We start from the raw sequence: 16508 nt of genomic DNA, 5'->3' as shown, positions 1-16508 counted from the left end.
TGGACAAAGTTCAAGCTGTGCAAGTGATTACTGTATGTGTGTAATGGAAATGGTTCAATGTTTGCTTACCCTCCCCAAACTAGGATGTTTCTGGTACAAAGATGCAGATTTATTGTTGAGCATGAGTGTCTCATCCCTTATCTTTCCCAGTCACTTAGGCTAATAAGGAGGGAAATGGCCGTGTTTGCTCATCTTGCTGAGCATTTCAGCTGATATCTCAGGACAGGGAGTATCTCACCCATGACAATTTCCTTTTGATGGGTCTACTAGCAGACTTGCTTCCACAAAGGGGCATGTAAACAAAATAGAGTATATTCCCCAGCCCCTTTGTTGTTTTGGTACTGTTTCTATTGTGGAGATGTATACTAGGTGGCAGATTGCAAGGAGTAGATTGCAGTGCTTCGTAGGTGAATGGGACTGTGGAGTGGGTAGGAAGTAGTTGTTGGGGACAGCACTTAACTCTATTTTGTATCTATGAAGGAAAGAATTGAGTACCCACGTGTCTGAAATTTTGGTTTCCCAGACATTGTGCCATTTCCCCCAGTAGGCCTGGGTAGTGCTGGCTGTGGAGGAAGAACAGGCCCCTGTGTGTCTTCTACATCTATGGGTGTCTGATTTCCAGGCAGATTGTTGGAGGAAGGCAGCTCAGGTGAAATGACCAGGTTGGGGAGCAGCTTCTGAAGCACACGCCACCTGACAGGGCCTTGGTTTCCCACTCCACCCATGTCTGACAAATCACTCGGAGTCTTTGGGGCCTATTTGTTCACCGCTTGGGTGGCACAAATAGGAAGGAGTCACATGGCCCTGTGAAGCTTTGGTATGGCTGGCAGGAAGCACAGGCATGGTCCCAGTGCCTGGGCATGTCGCATGTGGCCAGCGCATCTGAGGCTGGCTGCACTTCTTGGTGCACATCGAATCTCAGGGTAGTGGAACTGACAATCCTCTCATGGGCTTAGTACCCCCCCCCCAACACTTCCTGTCTTTCTGGGTCTTATCAATTTAAGGTGGGAAAGCTTAACTGATGTTTTTGAAATTTGGTATCCATGGTTTGTTTTGTTCAAGATAATGGATAGCGGAATTAAGGAGATACAAAAAGTAAAGGCGACAAAGAGTCTCCTTGAAATATTCCTCTCCGGATGTTAACTTCTCCCACTTCTTCTCCATTTACTAGCAAATGAGTCTTGCTAGTAAATGGAGAAGAAGTGGGAGAAGTTAACATTCAGAGAGGAATATTTCAAGGAGACTCATTGTCATTGTTATAATTATTATTTATTATTATTAAATTAATTAATGTGCCACTTTTCAATAAAAAGTTCTGAAAGTGGTTTACATAGCAAAGAATCTTGGGGTACTGGGATGGAGCTCCCGGAGTTCACGAGCAGGGGATCTTCCAATGGTTCCACTTCCAAGTGGGAGATCAGATCTCTAATTCAGAGGTGCCAATTACTACTACTACTATGGATATTTATATACCACTTTTCAACCATAGTTCTCCAAGTGGTTTACATAGAAAAACAAACAACACATAAATAAGATGGTCCCCTGTCCCCAAAGGGCTCACAATCTAAAAAGAAACATAAGGTAAACACCAGCAACAGCCACTGGAGGGATGCTGTGCTGGGGTCGGATAAGGCCAGTTGCTCTCCCCTTGTTAAATATAAGAGAATCACCACTTTAATAAGGTGCCTTTTTGCTCAGTTAGCAGGGCTGCCCTTTCTCCCCACCCCAGATTTCAGGAGCACCTGTATTTCTTGCTAGCCAAACTACGTAGCTGACCATGGTTTGTAAGGCAGCTTCTTTCATTCTATCTTATCTTTATGTTATTGTTGTTGTTATTGTTATTGTTGTTGTTGTTCTTCTTCTTCTTATTATTATTATTATTACCTGCCTTAAAGGTTAGAAAATGTACAAATTAATCACTTTAGTTAAGACTGTTATTTAATACTCTGACTTTGACAAACAGCTAGTTTGGTTAATCTAATTCTAAGGCATGTGTTAGCTCCAATCTCCAGGAAATTTTTGAAGGAATGGAAGCCTACTGTCTGTGACTAACTATCCAATTATAGGGGCAACTAACACTCAGGCAATCAACATTTTAAAGGATAAGAGCAAGGAAGCAAAGATGAATTCAAATTTAAATAAACAAAACATCATCATCATCATCATCATCATCATCATTATTATTACATTTATATCCTGTTCTTCCTCCAAGAAGCCCAGAGCGGTGTACTACATACTTAAGTTTCTCTTTCAAAACAACCCTGTGAAGTAGGTTAGGCTGAGAGATGTGTGACTGGCCCAGATTCACCCAGCTAGTATCATGGCTGAATGGGGATTTGAACTCGGGTCTTCCTGGTCCTAGTCCAGCACTCTAACCACTACACCATGTTGGCTCACCTTAGACAACAGGGAGTTATTTATTTTATTTTTTATTATTTTATAGGTCATATTTAACTATCAATGGCAAACACAATTGCTATTAAAACAGAAGACAGATAGAGGCTATTGGCCAGCTGCTTCTGATACAAAATCACATATGTTAACATTGACCTCTTTATTTTCTCTGAGGGAATTAAAGATCATAATTTTTAACACAACTTTGTCTTTTTAACAGCCATGCCTAATCACAAGCCAACAGCATCATCTACCAAAGGGACAAAACCTAAAAAATGTTGTCTCTTGTTCAAAGCAGAGTGGCTGAATGAAACAGTAGCAACAGAATTCCATAAATCTTAAGACAAGGTTCATGTAAAGTGGAGGAAAATATTCCAGCACAATGCAGATACTATCTTGGTTTGCAAAATATGTGCTGAAGTCAAAATATCCAGGGACTTCCCTACTGGCAAAAAAATGAGGAAAGGGGTGGAAGCTGGATTACCTGAAAAGGCACTTCTCAAACAAAAATCATGAATCTGTTGTACATATCCTTAGGAGCAGGAACTTTGATACATCTAGCTTGAAAAACATGCTATCACAAACCAAGGCTGACAGCGATAAGAAATTGGAACTGATGGAAAGACAATATTCAAAGCAAGAAGAAATTAAACTTCTTCTAGATAATATTCTTGTAGTAATCAGCCACCCCTCCCTCTAAAGAGTTAACTGGAAGTGTACCCTGTCCTGACTGACAGGCTGGTGAACTCCAGAGCTCAGCCAATCAGCACACCAAGTGGGTGCGACCTAGAGAGCTGTTGGGAGGAAGGAGAGTTTCTTTGTTAGAAGAAGCAGGCTAGGGGTGGAAAGAGGACACATGCTGCCATGGAGGATGGCTACAGGAAGATGACTGCAGCTCTTGGAAGATAGAACTGAATTCCCAACCAGGGTTTGATTAGTTCAAGACAAAGGAAGCCAGGGCTTTGGCTTCGGGAAGCTTAGTCAAGGGAAAGTTTGTTTAGTCAGATTTTGTGTTAGACTTTCTGTTTCTTTGGTGTATGTTTTGTATATCCCTGATACTGTTCTATGATTGTTTACCTGTAAGCATTTAAGTGTGCTTTTGTATTTTCCTACATACCTTTTCTTTGCAACTGGGTAACCATGATTTTTTAAGTGGGCCACCCCAACATTATCTGGGGTACTTTTGAAGTATTCTTGTAACCTACTGAGTATTTTTACCTGTAACTAAAAGCTGGGAAAGCCTCACGCAGAAGCAGTCTGTAGCATATGAATAAAACTGTTTTTCTTTTTGTTCTTTTATTTTACAAGCCTCTCCAAGTGGATAACTCAGGAGAAGTGGGGGCTGAAATGGGGTTTTACTCTGGTGCAAACATGCCTCAGACATTCAGCAACTACCAGTTTTCTCACCATGTGTAGTGGTGTAGGCTTGCACGTGGAAAGTTTTTGTACTTTTCCAGTAACAAAAGAAAGAGAGTTTCCCCTGGGATTCCACCCCAAGCCCAGGGGATTGGGGTTAAGCTCTGTCAATAAGCGGGTGGTGGTGGCAGCCCTTAGCACCTACCAAAAATTACAGGATAGTTTGAGGAGATGCCTTGCCGGAAAGCTCAGTGGGGATGATTCAGAATTTTTCTTCCCCTCATGTGAGCTTGCTCTGAGACAAAGGCTTTAATCCACTACAGTTCTGCTTGCAGTACAGATTGAACAAGTCCATGAACTCTGTGCAAACTATAAAAGTTCACATTGGAAAGTATATACAGATACCAGTGAGCTGGTGCAGCAAAAACTATGCTTTTGAGTTTTTTTGAATCAATCAATGCTGTTGTATATGCAGAAGTCATGTCAGGGATTCATGGGTCTTCCTATCATACCCTTATTATTAATGAAAGCACAGATATTTCTGTCAACAAAAAGCTTATATTGTACTTCAAGTTCAAAGATGCAAATTCTGCTGCAGTATACCAGATGGTTATTGGTGGGATTGTTGACCTGACTGCTTGTAATACAGAAGCTATTACAGCTGCTGTAAAGATTTTTACACTTTGAATAGGCTGGACATGATGAAAATGGTGATGTTTACTTCTGACAGCACTTCTGTTATGCTTGGGGGAAACTATAGTGCTGCCACAAGACTGAAGCAGTGCATTCCATATTTAGCAGAACAGCATTGTGTGGCTCATCATGAAGATCTTGGATGCATAGAAAAAACTACCAATGTTGAAGGCCGACATTTCTTTAATAGAAACACTATTAAAGGCCTTTTATTCATACTACTGCAGATCCATAGTTCGAAAAGGACAGTTTGAGGAAATGGCAAAATTTGCTGAAAATGAGGATATATCATTTAAATCCCTACATGAGCTGAGGTGGCTTTTCAGACATTTTGCTGGAAATGCTTTGATGTGCAATTATGAGACTTCTCTTACATACTTTGAACATGAAGTCTCAGAAAATAACGGCCCATTTGCAAAGTACTTCCTGATCCTAATTATCATATCACTCTTGTAGCACTGAATGATGTTGTATATGAATTAGCAGAGCTGTCTATATGTTTCCAGAACAGCTCTCTAACAACAGTGGAAGCTGTACAGATAGCAAGAGCAAAAACCCATAAGATAAGAGTGCAATATCTTGGGGAAACAGTGTTGTTTTGGAGTGACACTGTTAAAAATCTTATTGCATCAAAGACAAGAGAAGAACAATTTAGTAGTGGATCTATTCTACAGTTCGTACCCCTACTGTGTGGTTTCCTGAAAATGAACTTAAAGAATGGGCAACATTTGACTTCCTCTCTCTTTCACCACAGCAAATCTGCTATGAGTTTGGAAATGAGAACATTGGCAAGCTAGTGGACAAATACAGAAACATCTTAGATCTTGGTCAAGTGCATTCCTCTGCTGAAAACACCATGATGGGAGAGAAGGAGTTCATTCTGAACCAATACCATGAATCCATGGTTGAACAGAAATGTGAATTAAAGTAGTTGAAAATTTTCCAGGACATTGTGACTTTCACTCTGCATAATTCTGAAAAATATAGTGTAATATCTCAACTGGTAGATATCTGTGCAACCTTTCAGGCTTCAAGTACAGATTGTGAGCATGGTTTCAGCCTTATAAATAACATCCAAACCAGCTCACAAAACAGACTGAAGGAAAAGTACTTGGACATGCTGATGAGGATTAAATTTCACATTTCAAGTGGTGGAAGAATAGACCTTGACAAAATATATTAATACTGGAAGAACAATAAAGACATAAGAGAGACATTTTTTGAACAGCAGGGGCAGCAAAAATCTGCAGTGTAATTAATACACTGATATTTCTGATATTTGGGGGGGGGGTTATATTTCTGTCAAACTAATTTGAATATTGAAGTATTATCTCTTCCAATAACTGTTTGTTGAAGTATAGTTTGCTGAAGTATAGTTACAAAGGAATTGTAACAAAGGATTTTGGGCTTCTTCCCTTTTATAGAGGTTAAATGAGCAAAGCATACACAGCTTGGAGAGTTATGGGGCTCTTCCTTAATAGGATGTTCCCTGGGATTTTTTTTTTAGCAAAGCTTTTGTGTGTTAATAGCTGCATTCAATCCATGGCACTGAGAAAACTGAATCCCATGATCCACTCCCTTTTCAGCCAGTATTATGCTTTTAAACAAAAGTGAAAGTTGCATTTTTAAATAGCTGTTTAAATATAGTTCAAGTTGTTGTGATGCTAAGCTAAATGATATTCTTATCTAAGTGTATAGAAATCGGAATGTATGGCATTCCTATCTGGCAAACTTTTAAAAGGCCTTGTTTTAGAGTCTGCCTTGTTTTTATTATACGTAAATATGAAGTGAAATAAAGTAAAAACCCAATTTTATGAACAGAATAGGATTTGTGACAATACTTCTCTCCAGACCTTCTTTATTGCATAGAATTAAAACATAAATAAAACTAGAACAGAGAACAAATATTATGACATAAACACATCAGTCTCAGAGTTGTAATTTTATTTAGGTTGTAAGTAAAACACTACAACCTCTCTGTTGTAGTTTTATTTATGTTTTAATTTTACGCAATAAAGAAGGTCTGGAGAGGAGTATTGTCGCAGATTGTCACAATATCATGCGTATTGCATTGCCTTTAGATCAGCTAATATAGAATAGAATTGTAAAATACACTTCTTTCTTTCCATATTTATGGGGTGTGTGTGTGTTGTATCTATAGTAGCACATAATAATACACGTCTGAACACTGCCTTGATATTGTCACCCAGAACAAAATTAATTCTGCTCACTGATGAAAAAAAATTAGAGGGAACACTGCATACTGCCCAACCCATTTTGGTGTCCCTAGGCACTATCCATGGGGAATAATGGGCTGGTTCAAATTCCCATTATTCCCTGTGGGCGAACCACTAGAACCAGTTTGACCCTGGTTCAAATGCAAGCTGAACTGGTGACTGGTTCAATGGAACTGGTATTCGAATTGGGGTCCCCAGTTCAAATCCGGTTTGAACTCAAACCAAACTGGGAAGATCAGTTTTGTGCACACCCCTAATGCAGAGTGTCCCTGTGCATGAAACAAACTCAGCTTTTAGCCATCATTTTGGGCATACAGTGAGGAGAAACATACCAGGTTAGGCCAGCTTGAGGTAGTACAAAAATTCAAAATTAAAGGAAAAGGTAATTGTAGAGATATAATATGAAGAAAGGCAAGAAGAATGCCAAGAAGAAGAAGTGGGTGTACAGGTCTGGTACTTCTCAGGGAAATGGGAAATAATGTTTTGGAGAAAGGAATGCAAGAGGAGCAAGCAATAGCCATGAGGGAAATCCTGACCAGGAGCACCAGATGTGGGGATAAAATATGAAGGAACTGGATCAGATCAGAATACCATAGAGTACAGGTGGTTTTGAGAAGGCTCAAAGAACTTCACATAAGGGGAGGTCTTGGGTAATAACTAGTATCTAGTAAGGGTCACCATATCAACATTTTTAAATGTACAGAAGAATTCAAATGCTGTCACCATCATTCAAGGTTACACAAACAGCATAGGGGGTATAACTGTCCCTATACTGTACCAGAAGAAGAAATACTTCCCTGTGTTTTTGTTGTTGTTGTTTTTAAAACTCCACACATATGAAACTACCACAGCAGGGGGAAAATTAGGCCAGATCTTTCTCCCCTGATATCTTTTATTAAAATATATATAGAAGAATATTTAATAATGCAATCCCACATTTGCATTCTAAAACAGTCCCAGAACACTTCCATCTACCTGCTCTTTGTGTGAAGTTAATCCTGAGTGGAGCCTGGCCTGGTGCAAGAATTATACCAAGAAGGAGGGAAGGTACCACCAAGTTCAGGAGGACACCAATGTGGCTAACAAGTAGAAACAGGAAAGCTATACAAGGGAAGACGAATTCCTTCAGAAAATAGAAGTCCTGCCCAAATGAAGAGAGCAGAAAGGAACATAAACTCTGGCAAAAGAAATGCAAGGAGACTATAACAGATACAAAAAGTGAGTTTGAGGAGCATATAGCTAAAAGTGTCAAGGGAAATAACAAAAACTTCTTTAAATATATCAGAAACAGAAAACATGTCAGGGAAGTGGTTGGATGCTTAGATGATAGTGACATGAATGGGATTATTAAGGAGGATAAGGAGATTGCAGAAAAGCTGAATGAGTTATTTATGTATTTATTTGTTTGTTTGTTTGTTTGTTCTATTTCTATACCGCCCTTCCAAAAATGGCTCAGGGTGGTTCACACAGAGAAATAACAAATAAATAAGATAAACAAAATGGATCCCTGTCCCCAAAGGGCTCACAATCTAAAAAGAAACGTAAGATAGACACCAGCAACAGTCACTGGAAGTACTGTGCTGGGGGTGGATAGGGCCAGTTACTCTCCCCCTGCTAAATAAAGAGAATCACCGCATTAAAAGGTGCCTCTTTGCCAAGTTAGCAGGGGTCTTTGCATTTGTCTTCACAGCAGAGGATACTGACCCATGCCAGAACTGAGCTTCTCAGGCTTGCAGGCTGAAGAACTGGGCTAATTTGGTTGATGAGAGAGGATGTTCTAAACTGTTTTGAAAAACTAAAAATTAACAAATGGCCAGGGCCAGATGGCATTTACCTAAGAGTTCTGAAAGAACTCAAATGTGAAATTGTGGATCTCCTAGCAAAAACATGTAACTTGTACCTACAATCAAGCTCTGTACCAGAGGATTGGAAAGTAGCTAATGAAACTCCAATTTTCAAAAATGGATCCAGGTGGGGACTGTGCCAGGTAGATTGATAGGGAGCATACTTAAGGACACAATTGTTAAATATATAGAAGAACAGGCCTTGCTGAAGGAGAACCAGCATGACTTCTGCAAGAAAGTCTTGTCTCACTAACCTTTTGGAGTTCTTTAAGGGTGTCAACAGGCATGTGGATAAAGGTGATCTGGATGACATAGAATACTTGGACTTCCAAAACGCTTTTGACAAGGTTCCCCACCAAAGGCTCTTGAGTAAACTTAGCAGTCATGGGATAATGAGACAGGTTCATGTGTGGATTGGTACCTTGTTGAAGGACAGGAAATGGTAGAAATAAATGGACAGTTTTCACAATGGAAGTAAGTAAGATCTGGGGTCCCCTGGGGATATGTACTGGGACCAGTTGTCTTTCACTTGTTCATAAATGATCTAGAAATTGGGATAATCTGTGAAGAGGCCAAACTTATAGATGACACTAAACTATTTAGGATAGTGAAATCCAAAGCAGATTGTGAGGAGCTCCAAACCAGGTGAGTGTGTGACAAAACGTCAAATGCGGCTCAATGTAAGCAAGTATAAAGTGATGCATATTGGGGCAAAAAAACCCAACTTCACATATACACTGATGGGGTCTGAGCTGTCAGTGACTGACCAGGAGAGAGCTCTTGGGGTTGTGGTGGACAGCTCATTGAAAGTGTCGACTCAGTGTGAGGCAGCTGTGAAAAAGATAAATTCTATGCTTAGAATCATAAGGAAGGGGCTTATATTGTAATGCCCTTAGACAAATCTATAGTGCAGCCACATCTGGAGTACTGTGTACAGTTCTGGTCACCGTATCCTAAGAAGGACATTGTAGAACTGCAAAAGGTGCAGCAGAGGGCTACCAAGATGTTCAGGGTCCTGGAGCACTTTCCTTATGAAGCAAGGCTATAGCATCTGGGGCTTTTCAGTTTGGAAAAGAGACAACTACGGGGAGACATGATCGAGGTGTACAAAATGATACATGGAGTAGAGAGTGGACAGAGAGAAATCTTTCTCCCTATCTCACAATGCTAGATCCAGGGGTCATCCCATGAAACTGAAGGCCAGGCAATTTAGGACCCTTGACCGACAAAAGGAATTACTTTTTCTTTACACGGCATGCAATTATGGAATTCTCTGCCACAGGATGTGGTGATGGCCACTAGCTTGGATGGCTTTAAATTGGGCTTAGACAAATTCATGGAGGACATGTCTATCATGGCTATTAGTCCGGTGGCTATAGGCCACCTCCAGCCTCAGAGGCAAGATGCCTCTAAACACCAATTGCAGGAAAGCAACAGCAGGAGAGAGGGCATGCCCTCATCTCTTGCCTGTGAGCTTCTCAGAGGCATCTGGTGGGCCATTGTGAGAAAAAGGATGCTGGGCTAGATCGGCCTGATCTGATCTCTGGATTGGCCTGATCCAGATGGGCTGTTCTTTTGTTCTTGTGTACGTTTGCCTCTATTTCTCATAGCCACCTATAGCTACATAAATGCCTTTTCTGGAGCCCCACCTCAGCACTTCAGAGCAGCAGAATAAGAGGTTGTAAGAGTCCTTATACCTCATGAAAGAGGCAGAAATGGCCCATGTGGCGACTGTAATTACTGTTCCACCCCCTGTGCAGATGGCATCAGTGTAATTATATCAGATTGTTCTAGGGTTCCCCAGTATGGCTCAAAGACATATTATAATGTGGATTCTCCCAGAATTGTCATCAAATTCTATGTAAAGCAAAATATTAAGGTGAATTTGAAGCTTTCTTATCAAATTTACATGCTGAGTCAAAATTACTCATGTAAATCCAATGAAATGATGCCATTTGAATTTATGTCGGAAGCTCTGGATTCAGCATGACTACCAATAACAAGTGAACACGAACAACTGAAAGCAAGAATGACATAAATGCAGCATAAGGCTGTTTTCTTTGACAACAGCTGAAAACACTCCGAATGAATACCCATAGTAAACAGACAAGGGTCACCTTATGTCCAATGCAGCCTTTGATTTGGAAGACAACGAAAACATAAAATTGTCTCTAAAAAGCAAACAAGTCAGAAGATACGTGCAAGGAAACATAACTGCTTTGTGGTTTTGCCAAAAGTTATCTGAGCAGTTCAAGAAAGTGGAACTTGAAGCAGAGAGAGGGTGCTGCAGCAAATTCACAATGGGAGGAACAAAGAAAAAATGTGTGGAACCATCACCCAGTATAGCCATCTAGACCCAATACACAGTACCTGAGGTATATGTAAAAGTGCTTTGATGGAAGTGGGTGGGGGGAATGTACACTGCTGCCCAGAGGTATGAACTTTTCTTGCATTCTCATGTAGAACATGCCACATCAGCTTTGCACCTCTGCAGGAAGGGACAGCCATTTCAGGCTCCAATGATGTGGAGGGATGGATTCCTTTTGGGGGCAGAATAAAGTTTCATTATAAGGTTCAAAGGCCTGCTCTATAAAAACATTCTCATGAATACAAGTGGACATCATTATCTGTGGGGGTTCCATTCCTGCATATCACCACAGATAATGAAACCACGAATAATGAGTCATTGAGTCTATGGGAATGTGGGGGTTAGGTTCCAGGACTTTTTTAAAAACCACAAAAACCACAAAAAACTCCCACAAAAATGAGCCAAATAAAGTGCTCTACTGTGCTCCACAGGTCTCCTGGCATCCAGCAATGCCCCCCGAATGGTCCCCAAAATCATGGATTTTTCCCACACGCACAATTTTTATTTTTGCTGAACTGAGCCACAAAATGGCTCCCACGGAAAAAATGGTGGCTGGAAATAACCTCCAAAGTCACTTCTGGCCTTCTAGTAACCATGGATATGTGGGTTTTAACCTTTGTGTATCTGTAGATAATGAAACCGGATGTCAATTAGACACCCAAGAATATGCAAAACTGCAGATATAGAATCTGCTTATAATGAGGTTCTCCTGCATATCAAAGAACAGTGTTTTTAATAGCATTGAGATGGGGAGCCTCAGAGGAGAGGAGGTCTGGAGCTCTAGAAATGGAGCCCTTCTACCAAAGAAATTGCCTTACTTCACACAATTCATCCTCTCTCATCCTCACTTTTTATATATCCCTTTAAGAATCCCTATGCAGCCTCTAGTAAATCCCTTTCCCCAGTTCCCCAGCAACTATTTGTCTCCCTTCAGTGAGTTTCATTCAACTGCCTCCTAACGCATGGTTCAAGGGGATGAGTGCTCTTCTCTTTGTCCTGTATCTTCAGCGTCTCTTTCTGGCCTTCCAGCCTTGGACACTGCTTGTGTTTCTTCCCACCAGAACACTGAGCTGCTGTTCCTGCACCACAACCACTTTTATCAGAAGCTAAGGGTGAGGTATAAAATGGCCAGCCAGCATGCCAGCTCTCACAGAACTGAAAAGCTCTACATTGCATTGCGTCAACCCCCAGCAAGTGAGGCAAGATGCCAAGACAAGACAGACATTCATTGTGGATACTTGTTTACACGTTATAACAACCAGGAATATAGATACTTCTGAGGAATAATCAGAAGTGGTCTGCAACAGAAAAGTAGGAGTGACTGCTCCACTGCTCTCCCTAAATCGCACAACAAGATATGAAGGCTGTTGATGCTAGTGTAGGAAAATTCAATATGGTGGGATATAGCAAGATAGTAAACAATATATATGATTCTGGTGTGCCCCTCCACCTATAAACCTCTCCAGATTTTGGATTTTTGGCAGTTTTCAGTACCATCAATCTGTTGTACTTTTGGCCACTTGAGAGATCTGGGACTGGATGGCACTGTTTTACTGTGGCTCCAGTCCTACCTCTCGGGTAGATTCCAGATGGTGTCACTTAGAGACTCTTGTTCTTCAAGGCATGACCTACTTTATGGAGCTGCACAAGGCTCCATACTGCCCCCAGTGTTTTTTAACATCTACATGAAACTGCTGGGAGAGATAATCAGGAAATTTGGTGCAGGGTGTTATCAATATGCCGATGGCACCCAAATCTATTTCTCCATATCAGCCTCATCAGGAAATGGCATAACTTCCCTAAATGTAGATGACATCTTCCTTTAGATCCTTATGCTGTGTTTCTATATTTTCCCAATGCAAGCAGGGGCTTGATCAATTGGATTAGATTACATACTCTGTAGAGAAGGATACCTCTAAGATAAATAAATGGATACCAGACTTAATTATCTGGGAAATATTGTGCTTGAGCTGGGCTCCTTTATTTAGCTTTCACTAATGGCTGCTTCACACACGTATGGACATTACTTGGTTCCCTCAGCACCTCTTAACTAGGGCTGTGCTAAGCTTCAGGGGATTATTAGGTCTGCTTTGGCCCTCTTTGGACCAAAGTGAAGCACCATCTGGCTGAGGCCAGAGCAAGGCTGAAGCACAGCACACCAGACCAAACCATTCCCACCAGCACCTGAAGCTTCACTGTGGCCTCTCCCACCCCACTCGACCATTGCTGCAGCCTCAGAGAATACTACAGCTCCCAAGAGCACCTACACCATTCCCTGGACACCAAGGGAATTAAAGGGGGGGGTCAGTTTAAAATACAAGACACAGAAGATCCTGCCTGCTCCATCAGTTCCAGGAGCGAATATACAGGAGAGTGGTCTGTCTCCTACCCCCTACCCAGTCCTGTAAGCACTTTTAGGAGTGAGGGGCTGATGCACCAAAGGACTGAAGGGTTCAGCCACCCAAAGTGAAGCAGGACCCACTCCAGCAGGTCCAAATCAAAATGGAGACCCCTCCAAAACACTAAGACAATCCTTGAATTGAATTGAATCCACTTTGCACAGCCTTGCTGATAACATGGAGCTCAATATGTGAACTGTCAACATATACATCAGTGGGACTAAGCCATAACTAACTTAGTCCGGATCTTGCCCAAAAATTATGTGTCCTTCGACTGTATTCCAGAACAAAGCAAATTGAGGTAGTATCTCTAAAAGTGGAGGGACAGAACAAACTGAGTAGGAACAGGCAATTCCCCCCATCAGAGCTAAGCCAAGTAAGTGGGAAATATACAGGGGCTTCATCCTGAAGTTTTTGAAGTGATCTCAAGTAATGTGAACATATTGTCCTTAGTGTTTGATCTATGATAATTTTATGAAAGGCGGTACATAAATCTAATAATCAATCAAATCAATGTGATGGCACATGTTTCAGTCATTGAATGATAAACATACATGTGTGAACCATACCTACACTACTAAGCTATTTAATAATCTGACATAATACTCGCCATTTTCACAGCAGTTGAGAAATTTAGATATCAAAAAACCTTTGGTTCAAGATGAAAATTAAAGTGCTTAATATTTTCACTCATGCTCCCAAAGCATGGAAATAGCAAGTTAAGATGGTCACCTTCATTGTACTGTTTTAAATGAGGCTTACTCTATAGCAAGTGTGTTTAGGCACACTTACTTGGGAGTAAGTCCCATTAAAGCCTGTAGACTTACTTCTGAGTAAGTATGCATAGGGAGATTGTGATGTAAGTCATGACCCCTTAGCTGGATTCAAGTCAAAATTGTATCCCCATTTTTCTTAAAATTGCATTATATTATCACATTAATTCCCTTGGCGTAACCTTTTAAAAAGATTTTAGTGGATGACTAATTTGTTCATAGTCTTTAAATAAATGTGTTAATTAGAAAAGTTCTATGTACGTATAATATAACTATTGCATTTGACATTTTCATGACTTAAAATTAGGATGTTCCATGCACAGATTGATTTCCTCACTTCATTCTGCCCACATTATGTATGTAAATAGAGAATAAACACCTTTATAAAATCAACATTACACATCCTCTTCAAATCTGTTCATTTTGTATATATAGTTCAAGAAGATGTTCCATTACAAAGGAAATTCTGGGTATAATCCAATAAAGTTGAGCACTTCTAGATCCCGTTCATTTCCACAAGAAAAACAATTCAACACATTATTAACAGTATTCAGTAAACATTTAAAAGGCTTATCTTAGGCTGGATTATATCCATTATTTTGAAATTAATATATGGGAGGTATATGATTTCCCTAATCATATGGCAAAAGGGGTGGGGGGGGGGGCTGATTTGCAAAATGAAATTATTTGGCATCTCTAACTGAATAAAATCTCATAGGGAAAATTGCATATACAACTAGCTCAACCAATTCAAACTTTGGGCATGTTCATACATAATGTAGAACCAACCTGTAAAATCAGTAACTGATTTGTTTGTGATAGTCTGAACCTAGGTGGCCAGATTTGGCTTTTTTAAGCCAAATTCTGGAGTACAGCCCATTTGAGCCACGAGTATACCCCTTAGGTTCTGGCCATCCTGGTCTGAACTCACACCCAAGTAGGAACCTGAGGTTCATGAGGGGCCTCCAACTGAGATGCATTACCAAGGTTTGAAGTTGGCTTCACAAACCAAGTGCTGTTCCCACTGAGGTGTGTGTTATTCCTGAACCCACACTCTTCATAAACCTCTGGTTCACTCTAGGCTAGCCCACCCCTTTGGCCATTGGTACTAGTGGCTGCGAGATGGCACAAGGCAGGCTGGGATCCAGGGCCTCACTTGGATAGTACACCTGGATAGCATCCAGGTGCCTCTGGTCAACTTAACTTCTCCCACCAAACCAAGACACGTGATAGTTTGCAGCACCAGCTTCAGGTTCTCTCCAGTCTGGCGAATCCTCAGGTTCTGCATTATTTGTGAATTCGCCCTGTATGTAATGCAGCAACCCCACTACATGCATTGGAGAAGCAGGGGAAACAATTAAAAGTAATTCTAAAGACTGGAAGGAATCAATGATCAGGGAGTCCCAGGCAAAGCTAGCAGAATAGTAGCCATACGTGGGGATGAGAAGCAAGAAATTATGCAGAGACAAATAATGGGAAGAGCACATAACAGGGACTGTGATGAAAGTATTAAAGCAGCCAGGAGCAAGGCCAAAGATAAGGCAACCCACTTCTCTTGTTAGAAAAGGTAGACGTCAAGGAGGTCAGCAGGGTACAGTGTGCAGCACACCTAAATTGCTGCTGAAGCATATCTTGTTATTCAGGCTGCTGTTTGTCCTGAAAGTCTGGCGTGCCACTACCCTAGTATGAGCCCTTACTCATTTATGTTTGTGTGTTCCCCTCCCCAGGGGGCCATGCCAGATGGACATAGCTGTGGAGGATATAGACTCCTGGAGTAAGGTGGGCCAGGGAATGACTGCACATATAACAATTTCCTAATCCAGTGTGGCCAAGTCCTCGCTAGTTCTGCAAACAAATCATCTCAGTCACTGCCCAACACAAATGTTCAGCAAGTTGAATGCAACGGCCAACACACAGAGGGTCAGGTAAAGAGACCACTACTGCATTTTTAAAAAATCACCAGTAAGGCTTTGTTTTTGTTGCAGTAAGTGATTGTGCATTGAATATTTCATGGCACAAACATGGTTTCAAAAGTAAATTAAACATGAAATATTTATTAATGCGGGGAAATTGCCTCATGTCAGGAGGGATTTCATAAGAATCTGTCATAAGAAAGTGTGATGGAACCCAAAGCGGGCACTTCAGAGCAAGCTCAAGCTCTGCCTACATGTTCCTAGAATAGATGAAAGAAAAAGCATGTCTGGGTGGTTTGCTTGGGAGTTGTTCAACTGATTCACCAAGGTCTCAATGGAAGTTGCAGCACTGAGCTCAGGCTAGGCCCCTCAGGTAGTGAGAGGAGCAAAGGCCCCTAAGAATGAGACTCAGGATGCAAAATAGTTTTAACACGTGCCTATTATCCGGTTTCTTCTTGACATACAACAACCAACAGATTGCTATACTTCCTTCTAAAACTGCCCAGTCTTTTCAGGCTACAATTCAAAACA

The 16508-nt window shown here is 41.0% G+C and overlaps 2 long non-coding RNA genes across 2 annotated transcripts in view; one reads left to right on the top strand and one right to left on the bottom strand.

Annotated features, from left to right (window-relative positions):
- Positions 1-6573, top strand: part of LOC128328416 (uncharacterized) — a 43339-nt gene extending 36766 nt beyond the window's left edge. Inside the window, exon 2 of the long non-coding RNA XR_008309197.1 lies at positions 5198-6573. This is a non-coding gene — a long non-coding RNA (uncharacterized LOC128328416). The remainder of the gene's footprint in view (positions 1-5197) is intronic.
- Positions 1-16508, bottom strand: part of LOC128328415 (uncharacterized) — a 157667-nt gene that overhangs the window by 7081 nt on the left and 134078 nt on the right. The gene's annotated exons all lie outside the window — the stretch shown is intronic.

This window comes from Hemicordylus capensis, chromosome 5 (genome assembly GCF_027244095.1).
Source record: "Hemicordylus capensis ecotype Gifberg chromosome 5, rHemCap1.1.pri, whole genome shotgun sequence".
Taxonomy (NCBI): domain Eukaryota; kingdom Metazoa; phylum Chordata; class Lepidosauria; order Squamata; family Cordylidae; genus Hemicordylus; species Hemicordylus capensis.
This window is presented reverse-complemented; position numbering and strand designations above follow the sequence as displayed.